The sequence below is a fragment of the Geotrypetes seraphini genome, chromosome 1, assembly GCF_902459505.1.
Source record: "Geotrypetes seraphini chromosome 1, aGeoSer1.1, whole genome shotgun sequence".
NCBI lineage: Eukaryota > Metazoa > Chordata > Amphibia > Gymnophiona > Dermophiidae > Geotrypetes > Geotrypetes seraphini.
Window position 1 is genome coordinate 456,685,259 of NC_047084.1, and position 19,830 is coordinate 456,705,088.

The following is a 19,830-nucleotide window of genomic DNA, read 5'->3' on the forward strand; positions in this document are numbered from 1 at the left end:
GGTTCAATCAAGAATCCAGAGACTCGTTTGGGATGAATAGAGCCTGGCTTTCATTTCATTTCATTTTATAGTAAGTTCTGTGTTTATTCATTTGCTCTGTAAATGTGTTGCTTTGGAAGTTTAAAAAGTTAGTCACTTTGTATTTGAAATTGAGTCAGATGTTTAACTACTGTATCTGCCATAAGACAGAACAGGATAAGGTGAGAGAGGATTCTTGGATCCAAGAAACAGAAAGTCCCCAGCCAGAACTAGAAATATAGCTGACAGAGAAAGGATGGGCCCAGATCAGTGGTCTTTATTAATTTTAAAGCTGGAGCCCCTTTGGATTTTAATGAGCTGAAGGAGAGCCATCAACTATCTTCCCATGCAGAGCCACAACACTGCTGACCAGTGTTTGTCAATGACATCCATCCCCACCAGCTCACCTTCAAACTTCATTTGGGGGGATTGGGTTATCTTCAGGGCTATGAGCATTTCCAAATGCATTCTCTTGTCTTTTGAGAAATACCTTGTCCTTGAAGCATGTGGTTCTTCCCCCCATACATTTTCCCCTTTCTGTCCTGAGCCCATCCACCCGGAAGATCATGGAGGCCAACTTAGAGGTCTCGGGAGAGGGAGGGCTGCCATTGTTTTGAAGAACTCTGGGCTAGAATGGTCCATATCACTTTGTCACAATATAGAGGGAAACATATTGGTACAGGCACTAATACTAGGCCTACTAGACTATTGCAATATCATATACCTACCCTGCCCCACCACCATGATAAAACAACTACAAACAATGCAAAACACAGCCCTCAGACTGATCTACTCACTGAAGAAGTTAGACGACATCACCGCCGCATACCAAGGCACACAATGGCTACCGATACAAAGAATACTTTTTAAATTCTACTGCATACTCTTCAAATCCCTACATGGCAGTGGACCATCCTACCTGAACACTCGCCTAACTTGGAACAACACTTCTAGCCCAAGGAGAACTCGGACACCCTTCACCCACCCCCCTATCAAAGGCATTTCATGCACGACGGACTATTCACCACGCAAGCAGCGAAACTAGACAGCCACATCTCCAATGTACTGATTTCAGCACCAAACTACAGAACCTTCAGGAAGGAAATAAAAACCAGGCTGTTCAAGAAATATGTCAAGACAAACTCCTGATACAACCAATATCCTCACTCCATCGTCAGACTCCAACTGTTACAACCAATAGCTTCCCTGTAATCTTCTGGAAATGACCAGAATCTCTTCCTTTTGTAATCCGCCTAGAACCGCAAGGTATTGGCGGAATAAAAGAAACTAATGTAATGTAATGGACTCTATTTATTGAGAGTCTGTTTATGAACTGGAACAACACTTTATAATGAAATCTAGTCCACAGTGCTACTATTCAAAGGGTTCTACAGTAGATGTTATAAGAAGCAAAGCCAGATGTTCATTGACATCAGGAGCTCTCCTGTGCTGGTAACAGTGGGGTTTTACATCATTCAGTGAGAAGGCAGAGCCTCTAGCTGTGTGAGAGCTTGCCTCTGAATGTCTGTACTGAGATCCAGGATAGCAAAGGCATCGCTAAACCTGGTATGCTCCATCCAACGTGCCAAACAAAGCAACCAAAGTTGCAGCTGCTGCTCCATGAAGCATACACCCCTCTGTGCCTTTGTTTAGGGTTATACCTGTCACTTCATGCAGGTTACACCTCTCTGTGTCCTATTTAAAGTGTTAAGATCATTTAATTTTGCTTTGATTCCATACGCTTTCCATATAGGGATCCTCTGTTTCTTCCACTTCATTTTTGAATTCAGTCACTGTTTTTGTGCTCATCATCTCTCCCAGAAGAGAAGTCGACACTCTCTCTGTAAAACGTATTTCTTGATGAGACTCCTGAGTCTACCAGCCTGCAACCTCAGTTAAAATCCTGGGTCCCAAATTGTTATGATGCCTAGAAATTGCACCCTAGCACCTGGGCTTTCCTGCCCCCTGTGAGCTTGTGTTTTTGTATTTGCCACTGCCAAAATAGAGTTCCTATGAGCGTCGGGAGAAGCGCGGAGCATTCAGCACAGCTCCCTGCGCTAATAACTGCTATTGCGGTTTAGTAAAACGGGGGGATTGTAAATTCTATGCTAACTTGCTGCATTTAGGCATTCCTACTTACACCTGCTAGTGACATGGCGTAAGTGGGTGCCCCTAAATGTAGGTGTTTTAATGCTGATTGATGCTATACTGTAATTTAATTTTGGCATTTATAATCCATTATCAGTTTGGTGTAGTGGTTAGAGCAGGGATGGGCAAACTTTTTGATTCATGGGCCACAATGGGTTCTTAAATTTGACAGAGGGCCGGACCAAGAGCAGATGGGTGGAGTGTTTGTAAATGTAAATGTCATAACATAAAAGGTTTTGGTCTTCCAAAAGGTATCAAAGCATGAAAACGTAAGGCTTATCGTACAAAACGAATGTACATGATCATCTCTTCCTACCTCTCCTTAACCCCAGTTCTTCCTCTTTCCTTTCTCTCCCCAACATGTGCAGCATCTTTCCTCCCCTCTCACACATCTCCTTGTACCTTCCCTCTGCAGCATCTTTCTATCCCTGAATTCCTCCCCTCCCCCTGTGCAGCAGGACCCTTGCCCACCTTCCATCCCTCGTACAGCAGAACCCTTGAGCACACGCTCCTGCTGCGCAGCCGAACCCCCACTGACCGTCCTTCCCTCCCATCCGAACCCCACCAACCGCGAGCCCTACATACCTCCCTCCAGAGCAGCGTCGGGCTGGGAGCACCCTAAACAGGCTGCTTCGCGGCCTTCTCTCGTCGAGGCCTTCCATGTGCTGCGTTACTGATGACATCACCAGTGATGTGGCAGAGGGAATCCCCCGATGAGAGAAGGCCGCGAAGCAGCCTGTTAAGAGTGCTGCCGGCCCGATGCTGTTCTGGAGGGAGGTATGTAGGGCTTGCGGTTGGCAGGGTTTGGATGGTCGGCAGGCTGGATTAAAAAAAACTAAATGGGCTGGATATGGCCCATAGGCTGTAGTTTGCCCATGTCTGGGCTACAGCTTCAGCCTCAGCACACTCAGAGGTTGTGGATTCAAACCCTGTGCTGCTCCCTGTGACCCTGGGCAAGTCACTTAATCCTCCACCGGCCCAGGAACATTAGATAGATTGTGAGCCCACCAGGACAGATAGGGAAAATGCCTGAAGTCCCTGTCCTTTGAGTTTGGTTGTATAACTACAAAAAGGCAGTATAAAGTCCTTTCCCCCTTATAGGTGGAGAACAGCATTTACCAAAAACGCATTAGCATACAATCAGTTCACAGTCTGACCAAAAATTAGCACAGTGTTGACCCAAAAACACTAAACTGTAAAACCCTCTGATTTACAATGAAGCTTTTGCTTTCAGACATACTGTAGCTCTGTGCTGACTCCTAACCCAGTATTAGCCCTAGATTCCAGCAGGTTACCATATGGCTCCAGAAAAAAAAAGGATGGATTGAGACGTCCAGGTTTTACTTCCACTGAAAGCAATGGAAGTAAGGAGGGTGGACTGAGACATCTGAGTTTTACTTCCATCAACGGAAGTAAAACCCGGATGTCTCAATTCACCCTCCTCTTTCTGGAGCCATATGATAATCCTACCTACCTATGGTAAGATTCATTTCTGTAAAACAGTTCACCTTTCATAATATATCTTAAATAGGTTTTCACTTATCGACAAAAATACATATAGTCTGACGTCAGTCTGATCTTTAAAGGCGGAAATTCCATAGTTCTACAGTATTAGGAAATCTTGGCACTCAGATTAGCACTTAGCATGCTACATTTAAGTGCCTAGGTTATAGCACTCAATTCCCTCCATAGAGTCTTCAAAATGCCCATTCCTGCTCTGCCCCTATACTGTAATACCTATGCTAATCCTAATAGCAAGTCTGTCATAGGGGAAAACACCCTCCATGGATTCAAGACAAAGTTAGGAGCAACAGAACCAAAAGAAGGGAGGTCCAACCTCGTCTGCAGTGAAAAAACCAGCCAGGAACAAACAAACCAAAACTGCAGATATGTACAACGATGTAGGCGAATTTAATTGTGACAAGCAAACGATATATTAAAACCTTTTTACCAAACAGGGGACCCAACACGGTCCGTGTTTCGGACAACCTTCATCAGGGGTCCTATTAGGTACAGATATAACATAAAACACAATATTAAAAATACAATAATATAAACAGTTGTAATAATAAAAATGAAAAGATAACAAATAATAAGAATAAGACAACAAGATGATCAATTTGACCATAGACTATAATATTAAGAAATTAAAAAATTAAAAGCATGAGGACAAATATATGTTTTAAAAGGTGATAAGTACGCATGCAATATCAATAGAAATGCGTGCAGAAAAGACAGAATTGATAATAAAAGTTAGACAAGTTCTTGCTGAACAAGAATGTACGCTAGTAGGGCTACTCTCAGGGCGCTGGTCTTTGACCAAAGGGCCGCCGTGTGAACGGACAGCTGGGCACAATGGACCACTGGTCTGACCCAGCAGCGGCAATTCTTATGTTCTTATCTCCTGGGATAGCTCCTCCTGGCTCTGGTTTCAAGTATGTGAGGAAGTTCCCGTGCAATTTCAGGTATTTTTCTTTTGCTTTGATGTGGATGTACAACCGGTGTCTAGTATACTTTTGACACTTGACTACAAATACTCGATGAGCATTTACCCTCCTATGTTTAGCAAACAGGAATGAATTTTTGGGAATAGTACAGTGCCTTGTAGAAAAAGAGCATTAAAAGAGGAGTTTGTTTTGCTGAGCTACATAATCGTACATGTAAACGTGAAAGAAAAATGATAGACTTATTCAAAAGTGATTAAGAATCAGAAACCAAAAGGTCTTGATTGCAGAAATCTTCACACTTGACTCAGTACTTAGTGGAAGCCCCTTTTTACAGAAATTGATCCGAGTCTTTTAGAGTAAGAGTTTATCAACTTTGCGGAGCAAGATGGTGCAATATTTTCCCGTTTTTCTTGGTCGAACATTTTAAAGTTGCCTGGGGATCATTTGTGGACTGCAGTCTTCGGTTTTTCTCATAGTTTGATTTTTATTATTATTTTTTTTTTTCATTGAACTCAGATCTGGACTTTGATTGAGCCACTCGAGGATATTTGTTTTCTTCTCGCTGAGCCACTCCATTGTTGCTTTTGGTTTGTGCTTAGGATCGTTGTCCTACTGAAAGCCAAATCTTCTTCCCAATCTTGGGTCTATGGCAGACTGGAACAGGTTTTCTATCAGCACCTGGTCTGTACTTTATACCATTCATCATTCCCTCTGTCCCTAATTCTTCATCCACTCACTGATTCCATTAAACCCCCCCCCCCCACTCTATCTCTTCTACACGTAAATACTGTACAAACCTCATACACTCATACACATATTAACCCCTATGCACTCAGGCCATCTACCAGTCAGAAACATTATTCATTCACTGATTTGCTCCATCCACTCACATCCTTCCAGGCTTCCACCAGCTCAATGCCTCCATCACTCATAACTCCTCATACATTCATAATCACTCATTCTCATCCCCACCATGCACTAACTCACCACTCATTCACTCACTCAGCCCTCACTCAGAACTTACTCATCCCCTCACTCACATCCTGTCAGCCATGCACTGATTCAGCCCTCCATCACTTAAGACCCCTAGCACATTCATTCACTCAGCCTACCCTTGCACTATTCAGCCCTGTCCACTTAATCATTTAACCAGAGGTCTCTAACATGTGACCCCAGGGCCACATGCAAGCCCAAAGTCCTCCATTGCAGCCTTCAAACAGTTGGCTAAAATGCTCTTCAAATTCTGTAAATGCATTAATTTCAATCTTGCCCTCTTTTTCACGGAGAGGGTGGTAGATTCCTGGAATGCCCTCCTGAGGGAAGTGGTAGAGAGGAAAATGGTGATGGAATTCAAAAAAACATGGGATAAACATAGAGGATCTCTAATTAGAAAATGAAGAATGTAAATTAAAGAGCTAGGCCCAGTACTGGACAGACTTGCACGGTCTGTGTCCCATATGTGGTGATTTGGTGTAGAATGGGCTGAGGAGGGCATCAATGGGAACTCCATTAACTTGGAACATGAGGATGTTACTAGCCAAACTTTATGGTAGATTCGACCTAACGGATATAGCGGTATATAAGAAATAAATTACATTACATTACATTACATTGGATAGGCTGGAGTGAACTTGGACGGCAACATCTGCATTTGGAACCTAGGACAATACCAGGTAGACTTTACAGTCTATGACCCAGAAATATCAAAGAAGAGATAAGTTAATTTAATCATATATTTTTAATGGATATAACTAATGGGCAGACTGGATGGACCATTCAGGTCTTTGTCTACCAACATTTACTATATGATATAGTAACTTAACTGCAAACAATCTCTTGAATGTGTTACTCAAGTGTCTTATTTATGTAATTTTGTATTGTTGACAATCCAAAATAAAGTAAGTTTTGAAAGAATCAATATTAGTATTCATTTTTAACATTTAATGCCCAGTCTGAACAAGTAGGTCAAGGTGGTTTACAAAATTAGTACTATATGTAAGCTTGAAATCTTTTGGTGGCCCTCAAAGCTTTCATGTATCCACACTTCGGTTGGAGCCCACTGCATTAACCCCACCACCATCCATAACCTCTGCACCCGCTCACGCATTCAGTCAGCCCTTTGTCATTATCTGCTACAGCTGCTCATACACTCCAAAGCTCCATTGCCAGTAGGTCAAAGTGAGGCCAACTCCAGTGTCAAAGTGAGGCCAACTCTGAAACGCTGACGAGGTGCATATTTATTAAGGAAAAAAATGAAATGGTTTAGGTTGGATACGGACGCATGGTTGCAATTAGGTTAGTCTTATCAAAGCACACACACCATCTGTGAAATCCGCATTTGAGCTATGCTTAGAGAGTATGCACGTTTCGATTTCGTGAACATTTCTAGAAATGTTCTTTCATGTCGGAAGTTATTAGGTTGTGTATATCAATAAAACAAACGTCATCTTTAATGCATTCTGAATTTGTGTTTTTAGACACCAGTATATGGCAAATGTCCAAAGGTGTGACAACTTTTGCAAGGCACTGTGTTTGCACTAGCTCCAGAAAGGTCCTTTGACGGGCTCTTGCTAAATAAATTTGCCTTTCCCTGTAAGTTTGTAGATTGAGTTACACTCTTTATGTACATTCTCAGGGTAGGGTTTTATCAAATGATTATCCTTTTTTTATTTTCTAGTGTTAAAAGGTATAAAACAGGATTGCCCCTCTCACCTGTATTATTTGGTTTAGTAATTGAGGTGTTGGCACAGAAAATCCCGCCTCAGCTCTGCTACAGCAAGCTTTAAGTTCAACGGGATTATGTGCAGGTCTGCTTCTGGTCTATTAAAAGACATCATTCACCACTCTCCCTCCCCATTACTCCGTTCATAACTCGGCCCTCCTCAAATGTTTTATCCTCTCTCTGTCCATTTCCTTTCTACCCCCCTTATCCCCTCCCCCCAGTTTCTTATCTCTAATAATGTAACTTTTCCCCACTCCTCCCTTTCAATCATCACTTGTCGATGTCTTTAATGTCCACCTCCCCTTCTTTCCATAGACATTTCTTTTAACTACTATTTTTTATCTCTATTTTAGTATTTTATTGTAAACCGGCTAGATACTCGTTGATGGTCAGTATATTAAAAATCAATAAACTTGAAACTTATAATACAATCATTCTGCAATTCATTGCATTGTAAGTTCTCTTGAACCTGTTTAGGCATAGCGCGACTCAGAAATACTACGTGAAATTAGATTAGATTAGATATTTTACTACAGTAAGGTCTTGAGCTTCCAAATTAATATTCAACAAGTACAGAAGGCTGAATTCGGGGGGGCCTGATATTCAGACTGCGGGAGGCAGCCCTTCTAAGTCCTGCGGTTGGCTGTGAACCTGTATATTCAATGCCGGGCTGTTTACATTGACCGGCTATAACTTAACCAGATAAGTTGGTATTCAGTTTTGACCAGTTAAGTTATAGGACTGCTATTTAAGTGGCCTGATTTGCCTGCTAAACTTAGCTAGTAAGTGCTGAATTTTGCTGGGTATCGAGCAATGTAGCTGGTTAACTTTTAACCGCCAACTGGAAATATTCAGCTGAGATCACTGGTTATCTGACGCTGATTATTCCGAGTTAGCCGATTAACAATATTTAGTCAGTCAGCGGCTGTTTCTGGCCAGTGGTGAATAGCTTTGAATATCAAGGAGTCAGCATTTATTCAGAGGACATCCATCTTATTCTTTCCAGTGTCGCTTTGTACCCAGTGCCAACATCGTGCCACCCATCTCATCCATCCCAGCATTGTGTCTTTAACATCTTACTTTTGGAAGGTTTGTGACAGGGACCAACACCTTGGGCCTTCTCTGCATACAAGCCTGTTGTCAGGCTAACCAGTACTTCAGGCAGTCTGGGGGCACATGACAATAATTTAACTGTCTGACTACAGTCCCCCTCAATTGATGTGGCTGTGTGCTAACCAGGGCTGTGGAGTCGGAGTTGGAGTCGGAGTCGGAGGAAATTTCGGGTACCTGGAGTCGGAGTCGGAGTCAGAAGTACAAAAAACTGAGGAGTCGGAGTCAGAATATTTATCTACCGACTCCATTTTTGAACTTGGCATACCAATCACGAGCAATTCTTTCAGCTATAGCACCCACTATATACACAGCACAAATGTTGCGAGCAGCTTCTGCGGCCTTAGAACCTTGATTAAAAGCAAAAAGAAGGTGGTGTCGAAAATGTTCATTTCTCTCAACTTGACATTCCATTTTAACGATCTGAAAATTAACCAGTGCTGTGGAGTCGGAGTCGGAGGAAATTTCAGGTACCTGGAGTTGGAGTCGGAGTCAGAAGTACAAAAAACTGAGCAGTCGGAGTCAGAACATTTATCTACCGACTCCACAGCCCTGGTGCTAACTGCTTAAATGATTGGAACTCCCCATCCCCCTTATGTGGCACATTGATGCACCCCAGGCATTTTTGGGCTTCGCACTAACCCCATGGCTCAAGTTGGCCTGCAAGCAGGCTTCATGCTCATCCAAGCCCTATGGCCAGGTCTCTCTAATAACGATAGCAGTGGTTTTCAACCTTGTCCTAGGGAACCCCCAGCCCGTTGGGTTTTCAGGATATCCCTAATGAATATGCATGAGACATATTTGCATGCCTGTCTCCTAAGAACATAAGAATAGCCTTATTGGGTCAGAGCAGTGGTCTATCAAGCCCAGTAGCCTGTTCTCACGGTGGCCAATCCAGGTACTGTGAACGCCCTCATCCTCCCTCCTCGCCGATGCCTCTGCTCCTTCTCCTCACCTCTCCTTCTGAAGCACCCCCTCCTCCAGTGGTAATAGGAGGCTCAGGGCCACGACTGGAGAACATCCACACACATGCAGATGTCGACATGATGACATCACAAATGCACGTGACATTATCACATCAACATCCACGTATTTCCAGGTGCCCTCCAGCCGCAGCCCCAAGATTAGTGTGCCACAGCTTAAAAAGTTTGTGTAGAGAGGGAGCAGTTTGATGTAGGGAGAAACAGCCTGTGTCTCTCTGGTTAATAGTTTGGTGGGAGCTGGCAGAAAATTTCTCTAAGCTGCTGGCTTCCTCTGTGCATTTAGCCCTGGGGAACAGTGTCCCAGAACTCTGAATGTACTGGTAAAGGGAGAATTTCTATTTGTCCTATTTACTTTTTTTTTTTTTTACCTGATAGTGTCCTTCTGGCCTACCTCCTGTGCACATAACCAGCCACAGGGTACCATAGGAGGCCAGGGGTTACATCTCTGTCCTCAGGTTCCTTCTTTTAAGCATTCTCTTCCACTCTTCCTTCCGTGTCATCATCATTTCTCCTCCTCCTTGTATATTTGGCTCTCAACAGTTTTTCTCTTCTCACTTTCTTCTAGGTTTACTCCCTCCTCCACTTCTCACCTCTTTTCACCTTATAGGGTTACCTTATGGCTCCAGAAAAAGGAGGACGGATTGAGACATCCGGGTTTTACTTCTGTTGCTTTCAATGGAAGCAAAACCCAGATGTCTCAATCCGTCCTCCTTTTTCTGGAGCCAAATGTTCTGTAGCAATGTTCAGGCTACATAACATAACATTCTACTTAAATACCGCAGGACCGTGAAGCTCTATGCGATTTACAAAAAGAGGAAGTTGTTACAATTGAATAGAATGACTTAGGGCTCTTTTTACAAAGGTGCGTTAGGGCCTTAACGTGCGGAATAGCACACGCTAAATTGCCGTGCGCGCTAGCCGCTACCACCTCCTCTTGAGCAGGCGGTAATTTTTCGAGTAGCACGCGCTATAGTGCGCGCTAATCCAATGCGTGCGCTAAAAACGCTAGCGCACCTTAGTTTCCTGTATATTTGGTGAACAAATACGTTTTCCGATGCCTTCTAAAATCTAAATAGGTACTAGAAGTCATGATTAAGAGATGTAAGTCTTTGTCCCAGGATGCTGCCTGATAGTGGAATATTTTGAATTTACATCCTTTTACAGATGGAAAGCTAAAAATGTCATGTGAACATCTAGTATATTTACTAGTTGCGAGTGAAAATAAACTTGTGAGATAATTCGGGGTTAGGCCAAACAGGGTCTTATAATAAAAACACCCGAACTTGAACTTAATCCGAGCCTCCACTGGCAACCAGCGCAGTTCGCGGACGAAGGCAGAAAACATGGCCTGACTTCTTTAGCTTGAAAATGAGTCTCACCGCTGCATTTTGAACCCTACGCAATCTCTGCTAAGGGGGAAGTGGGAGCAGTAACTAGGATACAGAAGCTATAGGCAGCGGAACGCTGTTTTGCTTAGAGGGGCCCGAAAGCTTCACCCTAGCCAGCAGAAAGAATCCTGTGGCACAGCCTCTCACCAGCTCCCGCCTCCCCCACCCACCTCCTCCTCCTGGCACTGTACTTTTAAATCTTTGGGCAGCCGCCGCGCAAGGTTAAAGAGGAAGCCTGGCCCCGGAAATAGAATGAAGGGTTCCGGGGCAGACCTGCTAGTTGATGCTTCGCGGTGGCTGCTTGAAAATTTAAAAGTACAATGCCCCCTCCCGGCATCGGAAAACATATTTGTTCACCAAATATATAGGAAACTAAGTGCTCCTTTTACAAAGGTGCGCTAGCGTTTTTAGCACACGCATCAGATTAGCGTGCACTATAGCGCGTGCTACCCAAAAAATTACCGCCTGCTCAAGAGGAGGTGGTAGCGGCTAGCGCGCACGGCAATTGTTTGGGAGGGAAAGTAAGTCATAACCGACCGGTGACCGCCAATCTTTGGGGAGACCATGGCCCCTGTGGCTTCCCCTGTTCTGACGCCCATGACAAAAGCACTTCTTTCCTGTGTCTTTTTTTTGTATCTGCAGCATGGAGCTTGCTGCGATAGATCTCCAGACTTACAGGGAAAAATATTGGAGGTGCTCAGACACCAACAGCACTCACAGAGCCGATGCCTTAGATTGGAAGGATTTAAGCATGACCCCTTCCCCCATACTCCCCCCAGTTGTCACTGACCCCTTCCCACCTCCCAAAGATATGAATGAAACAGTTCATACCTGCCTATATGAGAGCTTAAGATGTGACGTCCAGTCCTGCTAGAGCAGCAAGCGGGTTCCTGGAGCAGCCTATTGGGCGATGTAGTCAACCATAGAGAGAGTTTATGGTTTATTATTTATATTTTGCCTTTAAACAAGGCGGATTACAACCACATCATTAAAACTGACAATAATAGAAACCAAAACTAAAAAGACGTCAAAATCATCAGGAAATACCAGCTCATCCCCAAAAAGCATCAAACCATCATATTTCATTTTACAAAGCAAATGACGTTTTAGCAGTTTTTTTAAAACTGCACAGATTTTTTGTTGCCTGATCAAGTTTCAAGTTTTTATTAATGCTTGATAAATCGCTTATTTAATTTCCTAAGCGATGTACAGTTCAAATTAAAAAGTGGGCAGTGAATACAATAACATAAATTAAAACTTACTAAGTAAGACACACATGAGTCGTGAGGGGTAGGAGGAGAAAGTTACAATTTCTTTGCAGAATATGAAAAACATAGAAGGGAAGTTAACGCAAGGAGGGGTAAAATTTTAAAAAATTGAGCCAGAAAAAAAATTCTAAATCGGTGGGTCATAGATTAAACGCATCTTTAAAAAGGTAGGTTTTTTAAATTTTTTTGAAGGATACGAGGTCCTTTTCGTTTCTTATGTATTGAGGTATAGAATTCCACAGTAGAGGGGCTGTAACCCAAAACATGTCCTGAAAGTCCAGCACATGAAAAAGTTCTAGTCCTCAGTTTCCAAACTTAATTTCTTATAAATATGAAAGACCAAATCACAATGTGCAACAGGATACAATGACCAAGAAGATATATAGGATTCAGGCCCAAATCCCACTCTACATAACATAACAAGAGATTTCTAGACCGCATAGCCATGAGTTCAATGCGGTTAACAAAAGATTATGTTGGCACCAATTGGATCTTGATTGGGGAGACTCTCTCTTCTGCAAGTTAGCTTTTACTGCTGCCCGGCTGGCCCTTGCATCTTTGTGGAATCAGGGGCGACCCCCCACTTGGCATATGGTGGAGCAGCGCTTAACTAACTGGCAGCTTCTTTATCAGTTGACGGCTTTAAGACATGGCAAATATCATGGCTATGCTCATATTTGGCGTAGGTTTCGGGCTTCTATAGGGATTAGTGGGGGGGGGGGGCTGGATTGGACGTTTAATTGGGAGTCTGGGACTGGAAGAGACCCTATCATGACTATTTTTCTTGGTGGGGTTAGAAGATCTTTTACCCAACGGGGTGGTGTGGGCATTGTGCTTTATCCCTGGGGGGGTGGGAGGGGGGATTTTGCTGTAGTTTTGATGGATTTGTGGTTGGTTTTAGATATGTTGGGGTTATAACTACTGTTTCATTTGCTGACAGCATTGTTGATCTTTTTCTTTGTGCTGTGCTGTGTGTTATTGCTGTATACATATGTATATTTTTCAATAAAAGCTTTCATTCAAAACAAAAGATTATGTTAAGAAAATACATGTTGTAATATGAAGAATGCAAGGTCCAATTAGTCAGAAATTTTGAGAACAGAAAAGTTTTTAACAATTTTCTAAATTGTTCATAAGAGCTGGATTTAAATAGCAGTAGATGAAAATCTTTATCGTAGTAAGCTGCTTGGTATGAAAGAGTGTGCTTGTGATATGTCTTACTTCTGCGGCCCTTAACTGCTGGAAATGTAAAGAGAGCATGTGATTTTCTGCTATTGTGCGACACTATAGGGAACTTGTCGGCAAGATCTACTACCTTTTTCCTATGGCGGTTTTGAAAACTTGGAAATAAAACAAACAGGATTTATCCACATTTTTGTTTCATGTCCGCAATCTTTCTATTTGTATCATGATCTTTGGGACCCCCGAAGAAGACGGTTTGTCGAAACATGGACCGTGTTGGGTCTACAACCTTTAAAAGCAAATGCAGATTCTTTGATTGCGACATACTTTCATTGATTGAATAAAATCTTGCATCATAGACATTATCTCTGCAGTTTTCTCCTTTGTTCTTTGCTTGTAACCCTTCACTGTGGAACTGGTGGGTTCTTCTTTGCTTATTTACTGGATTCCCCAATTAGTATGTATTTTCCTTCCCCTTCTGAGTTTTCTTTTCTATTATCTTGATTCTTTTTTTTTTCACCCTCTCCTTTGAAGATGGATGGAAGGAGTGGTGCAGTGGTTAGAGCTACAGCCTCAGCACTCTAAAGTTATGGGTTCAAACCCTGCACTGCTCCTTGTGACCCTGGGCAAGCCACTCAATCCTCCATTGCCCCAGGTATGTTAGATAAATTGTGAGCCCACCGAGACAGATAAGGAAAATGCTTGAGTACCTGATTGTAAACCATCTACATAACCTTGATAGGTGGTATATAAATACCTAAATAAAAAAAATAAAATAAAATAAAATAATGGGGCAACTCCAAAGGCAACTTCGTAATACAAATATCCCAACTTAAAGATCACCCAGGCCTCAACAGGAAGCCAATGCAACTCACGATAATAAGGTGTCACATGGTCATATTTCCTCAAACCATAACTCAATCTCACAGCTGTATTCTGAACTAAGGCTAATCTAGCCAGATTTTTCTTAGTACTCATCAGATAAACAATATTACAGTAATCAAGTATGCTCAGAAGTAAAGACTGAACTAATATTTTGAAAGCAGCAGCTTCCAAATAAGATCTGATGGTACGCAATCTCCACAAAGTATAGTATCCTTTTTGGACCACAGCTTCAATCTGGTTCTTCATAGTCAAGCATTTATCGAGAGCAACTCCCAATATTTTAATAGTTGGATTTATAGTGTATGACATTGAATTGTTCTTAATAATTGGTTCATAAGGGATCTTATGTGAAGAAACAAAGAAAAATTTAGTTTTTGTCTTGATTCAGTTTTAGTTTAAATTCCTGCATCCAAGAATTCATCAGGTTCAATACGGACTCAATAAGTTGAGCACTTTTGGATAAAGCTGCACAGCATGGGATGACTATCGTAATATCGTCAGCGTAGCTGAACAGTTTTAAACCCAGGTTATTCAACAAATGGCCCAATGAGGAGAGATACACATTAAAAAGTGTAGGAGAAAGTGGGGACCCCTGTGGTACACCACTGTGGTTTTTCCAAGAAGCAGATGTATCATTGAATCTGACCTGATATGATCTTGATTCAAGAAACCCTTTGAACCATGAAAAAACTTTACCATGGATTCCTAAAGCATCCAAAGATTCCAACAATTTAAGATGGTCTACAAGATCGAAAGTGCTACTCAGATCAAATTGAAGTATCGGCGTACTATTACCTTTACTCAAAAAAACCATTCAAGTAGTCCAGTAAGGCAGCCAGCACTGTCCCTGTGCTGAAATGGGATTTGAAACCTGATTGAGAATCCTGTAACTGGGAGTTTTGCTCCAAGTATTTTGTTAGTTGAATTTGTACCAACCCTTCCATGATTTTTATTAAAAAAAAAAAAGGATGGATGCTATCGGTCGATAGTTTGATGATAAAGAAAATGATTCTTTGTGGTTTTTAATAATGGGGGTAATGATGATATCATTCTCTTCTTGTGGAAATGTACAATTATACATGGAAACAGTTATCCATTCTAACACTCTCATTTTAAATTCTGGTGGTGCACAGGACATAAAGTTAGCAGGACAGGAATCTAGCATACAGTAGGATTTAGAGTACCTACAGAAAAGTTTAGAGAAATCTGTCCAGTCTGGATTATCAAAAGTGGACCATATTAAGTCTGCATGAACTTCATCTAGGACCTTGCCCAAATAATTGCTCGTACCATTAAGAGGGGACAGATTCAGAACCAATGCTAGGAAATTCTTCTTCACCCAAAGGGTGGTGGATGCCTGGAATGCGCTTCCAGAGGGTTTTATAGGACAGGGTACGGTATCACGGTTCAAGAAGGGATTGGATGAATTCCTGAAGAAAAAAGGGATAGAAGGGTATAGATAGAGATCATTATACAGGTCCTGATGGGCCGCCGCGTGAGCGGACTGCTGGGCAGGATGGACCCCTGGTCTGACCCAGCAGAGGCACTGCTTATGTTCTTATCATCTGAGCATCTTTTTATGGTATGTTTAAGGGCAATTTTATCAAGAATGGAATTAGATGAAATTGCCCCTAAACATACCCTAAAAAGACGCTCAGATGATGTAAATAAATGGTACAATATAGAATTATTAGAAATGAAATGGGTAGTGCGAAGATCTGAAAGAAAATGGTTAAAATCAAAACTAATTACAGACAAAGAAAAATGGCAAAAGGAGGTTGAAATTTACAAATTAAAAACAAAAGAGAAACAAAAGGCGTGCTATTCAATTCAAGTAGGTGCCACCAAGATAAATACTGAAAAGCTATTTCATCTGGTTAACAAGGTGTTTTACACAACTAAAAGTTTACAATTATCCCAAATGCCGTTACCCACTGCTAATGATCTGGCAACTTTCTTTAGTTCTACTATACTTATGATGGAATATGTGAACCTGTAAACCAGAAAAAAGGAGTGGGGAAGGGACACGGTCAACCAACATCAGGGACAATCAGTTTATTGAAAATATGTGCAGTCAAACCTTGGTTTGCGAGTAACGCGGTTTGCGAGTGTTTTGCAAGACGAGCAAAACACTCCAGCAAATTTTAACTCGCAAAATGAGCATCGCCTTGATAAATGAGCACGTACGTGTAAGCACGCACAATGTCAAGGAGTGCTTATGTTGTGCGTGTCTGTACCGCTCATTGACGCTGTGTGTGTTTATATGTAATGCGCGCGCATGAGATCATTTAGCGAGATGGCACTCATGCCAAGTATAGCAGCCCACACTTCAATGTTCACAGTGTGTAAGTGTGCGACATCTTCCCGCACATCTTGCAAGCACTTCTCACAATTTCAGCTCACGTGCACATCTTGCAGGTTATTTGTTTTACTTGCATTTTGTATTAAGGCTTTTGGGTTGTAGAACAAATCATCTGAGTTTCCATTATGTCCTATGGGGAAATTTGCTTTCATATACGAGTGCTTTGGATTACGAGCATGCTTCTGGAATGAATTATGCTCGCAAACCAAGGTTTGACTGTATATAAATAACTGGTACTATAGCACAGTGGATCCCAACCCTGTCCTGGAGGACCACCAGGCCAATCAGGTTTTCAGGCTAGCCCTAATGAATATGCATGAGAGAGATTTGCATATAATGGAAATGACAGATATGCAAATCTGCTCCATGCATATTCATTAGGGCTATCCTGAAAACCCGATTAGCCTAGTGGTCCTCCAGGACAGGGTTGGGAACCACTGCTATAGAACATATACACAAAATTATGCAGGCCTAACAAAGAGTCTTTCAATCCTTTTGTCATGTTTTCAGGATATTCACAATAAATATGCATGAAATAGATTTGCACCTCAAGGAGGCAGTGCATGCAAATCCATCTTATACATATTCATTGTGGAGATCCTGAAAACCTGACCTGCCTGTGGCTCTCAAGGACCGGAATTGCCTACCCCTGTGGATCAGCCGTTCCAGCTACCACAAGGCCAAAGATATTTTTTTACAGGATACAGTGGCCCTGGTAAGCCCCAAACCCTTCTTATTTATTTTATTTTATTTAAAACACTTATAATCCGCTTTTAAGCAAAGCGGTTCACAATCAACATACATGTCTACAAGAATCTAGACAACAAAACTTCTATCATATGGCCTGGCCCATGTGAGGCAGCATGTAAGAGCTAGAGGTTGTTCCAAGTCAGTGATTTCCACCCCTCTGTGGGCATGGAGGAGTTTGACCTCCTTGGGTTATGTTAGACTCTGGGGGACCTTTGAGCAATGGTGTTCTGAGCACTCTCCAGAGAGCCAATTTTGGACATCTTACAAAGGGGCCTCATAGAAACATAGAAGATGACGGCAGAAAAGGGCCATAGCCCATCAAGTCTGCCCACTCTAATGACCCACCCCCCTTGATTTTACCCCCCTAGAGATCCCACATGTGTATCCCATTTCCTTTTAAAATCTGGCACGCTGCTGGCCTCAATCTCCTGAAGTGGAAGTTCATTCCAATGATCAACCACCCTTTCGATGAAGAAAAACTTCCTGGTGTCGCCATGAAATTTCCCACCCCTGATTTTCAGCGGGTGCCCTCTTGTGGCCAAGGGACCTTTAAGAAAGAAGATATCATCTTCCACCTCGATGTGGCCCGTGATATATTTAAACGTTTCAATCATGTCTCCTCTCTCTCTAAATTCCTCGAGTGAGTATAGCTGCAATCTGTTCAGCCTTTCCTCATACGGGAGATCTTTGAGTCCCAAGACCATCCTGGTGGCCATTCGTTGAACCGACTCAACTCTCAGCACATCTTTTTGGTAATGTGGTCTCCAGAATTGTACACAATATTCCAGATGAGGTCTCACCACGGATCTGTACAACGGCATTATGACTTCGGGCTTCCGGCTGACGAAACTCCTACGAATACAACCCATCATTTGTCTTGCCTTTGATGAAGCCTTCTCCACTTGATTGGCAGTTTTCATGTCTTCGCTAATGATCACCCCTAAGTCACGTTCTGCCTTAGTCCTAACTAAGGTCTCACCATTTAGTGTGTAAGTTCTGCATGGATTTCTGCTGCCAAGGTGCATTATCTTACATTTATTAGCATTGAAGCTTAGCTGCCAAGTCGAGGACCAATGTTCCAATAGAAGTAGGTCCTGCGTCATACTGTCGGGCAAAGTGCTCTTATTTACTATGTTGCATAGTTTGGCGTCATCGGCAAATAATGTAATTTTACCTTGAAGCCCCTGAGTCAGGTCTCCTACAAATTTGTTGAACAGGATCAGGCACAAGACCGAGCCCTGCGGCACTCCACTGGTCACCTCCGACATTTTGGAAAGGGTACTGTTTACCACCACTCTCTGAAGTCTACCGTTTAGCCAATCCTTGACCCATGCAGTTAATGTTTCTCCCAATCCCATTGATTTCATCTTGCTCAATAACCAGCGGTATGGGACACTATCAAAAGCCTTACCGAAGTCCAAGTACACGACGTCTAGGGACTCCCCCGCATCCAGCTTTCTTGTTACAAAGTCAAAGAAGCTAATTAGATTGGATTGGCAGGACCTTCTCCTGGTAAATCCATGCTGGCGGGGATCCCGTAGATTCTACTCGTTCAGGATCATATCTAATTTATGCTTGATTAGTGTTTCCATGAGACTCACCGGTCTATAATTCGCAGCCTCGAGTAGGTTCTAGCCCAGACATGGACAAACTACTGCCCGCGGGCCATATCCGGCCCATGTAGATGTTTAAACTGGCCCGCCGACCGTCCGGCTCTTCTCCACGATTGGTATATGGAAGGAGCGTGAGCGTTACCGCTGCCGACCTCATCCGCTTGTGGCAAGCACGAGCTTCAGTGCTTTAGGGAAGCTGCTCCCTGGCTCTTCTCCTGCAATTGGTCCCGCACAGGGGGCGGGGTGACTGGTATGTGGAAGGAGCGCAAGCGTCACTGCTGACCTGTTTAGTGGGTGGCGTGGTTGTGCGTCGCAAATGGCCGAGAGGCAGCCTCGCGCCTGAGCGGACGAAGCGCTTGTAGCAGGCACGAGCTGCAGCGCTTTAGGGGAGCTGCTCCTTGATTCTTATCCTGCGCAGTGGGGCTACCGTGCAAAGCACCAGCACTGCTACTCCAGACAAGTACTGAGAGGAGAGGGGAGGGTTGGGAAGCTGCTGGACTAAGGAAAATAAAGGGAGAGCTGCTACTGGACCTGGAGGAAGGGAGGGAGGGAGAAGGAGAGATGCTGCTGGGAGGGGAGGAGGGAAAGGGAAGGGAAGATAGTTACTTTTGGATAGGGAGAGGAGGGAAGGGAGAAGGGGTACTGCTGGACAGGAGAGGAGGGAAAAAGGAAGGAAACAGCTGGCAGGGAGTTTAGAGGAGGGGAAAGGGTCAGGGTGGAATGGAGAGATCATATGAGGGAAAGGGGAGAGACAAAGGAATGAGAAAGTAGAGCGAGATTGATGCTGGGAAGGGGGTCAGTAGAGAAATAAGGAGAGAGGGACAAAGATGCTAGATCTGGTGTAGGAGAGATAAAAATGAGAGCAGTGAAGCTGGAATGAATCATGTAAAAAGGAAAGAGGGGGCGCAGGCTGGATGGAAAGGGCAGAGGGGCATAGAAAGAAGGCAGATACCA

At 43.1% G+C, this 19,830-nt stretch overlaps 1 protein-coding gene across 2 annotated transcripts in view; it reads left to right on the plus strand.

Moving 5' to 3' along the window:
• The window catches only part of PRICKLE3 (prickle planar cell polarity protein 3), an 80,659-nt gene that overhangs the window by 5,381 nt on the left and 55,448 nt on the right, over positions 1-19,830 (plus strand). The window lies entirely within an intron of this gene.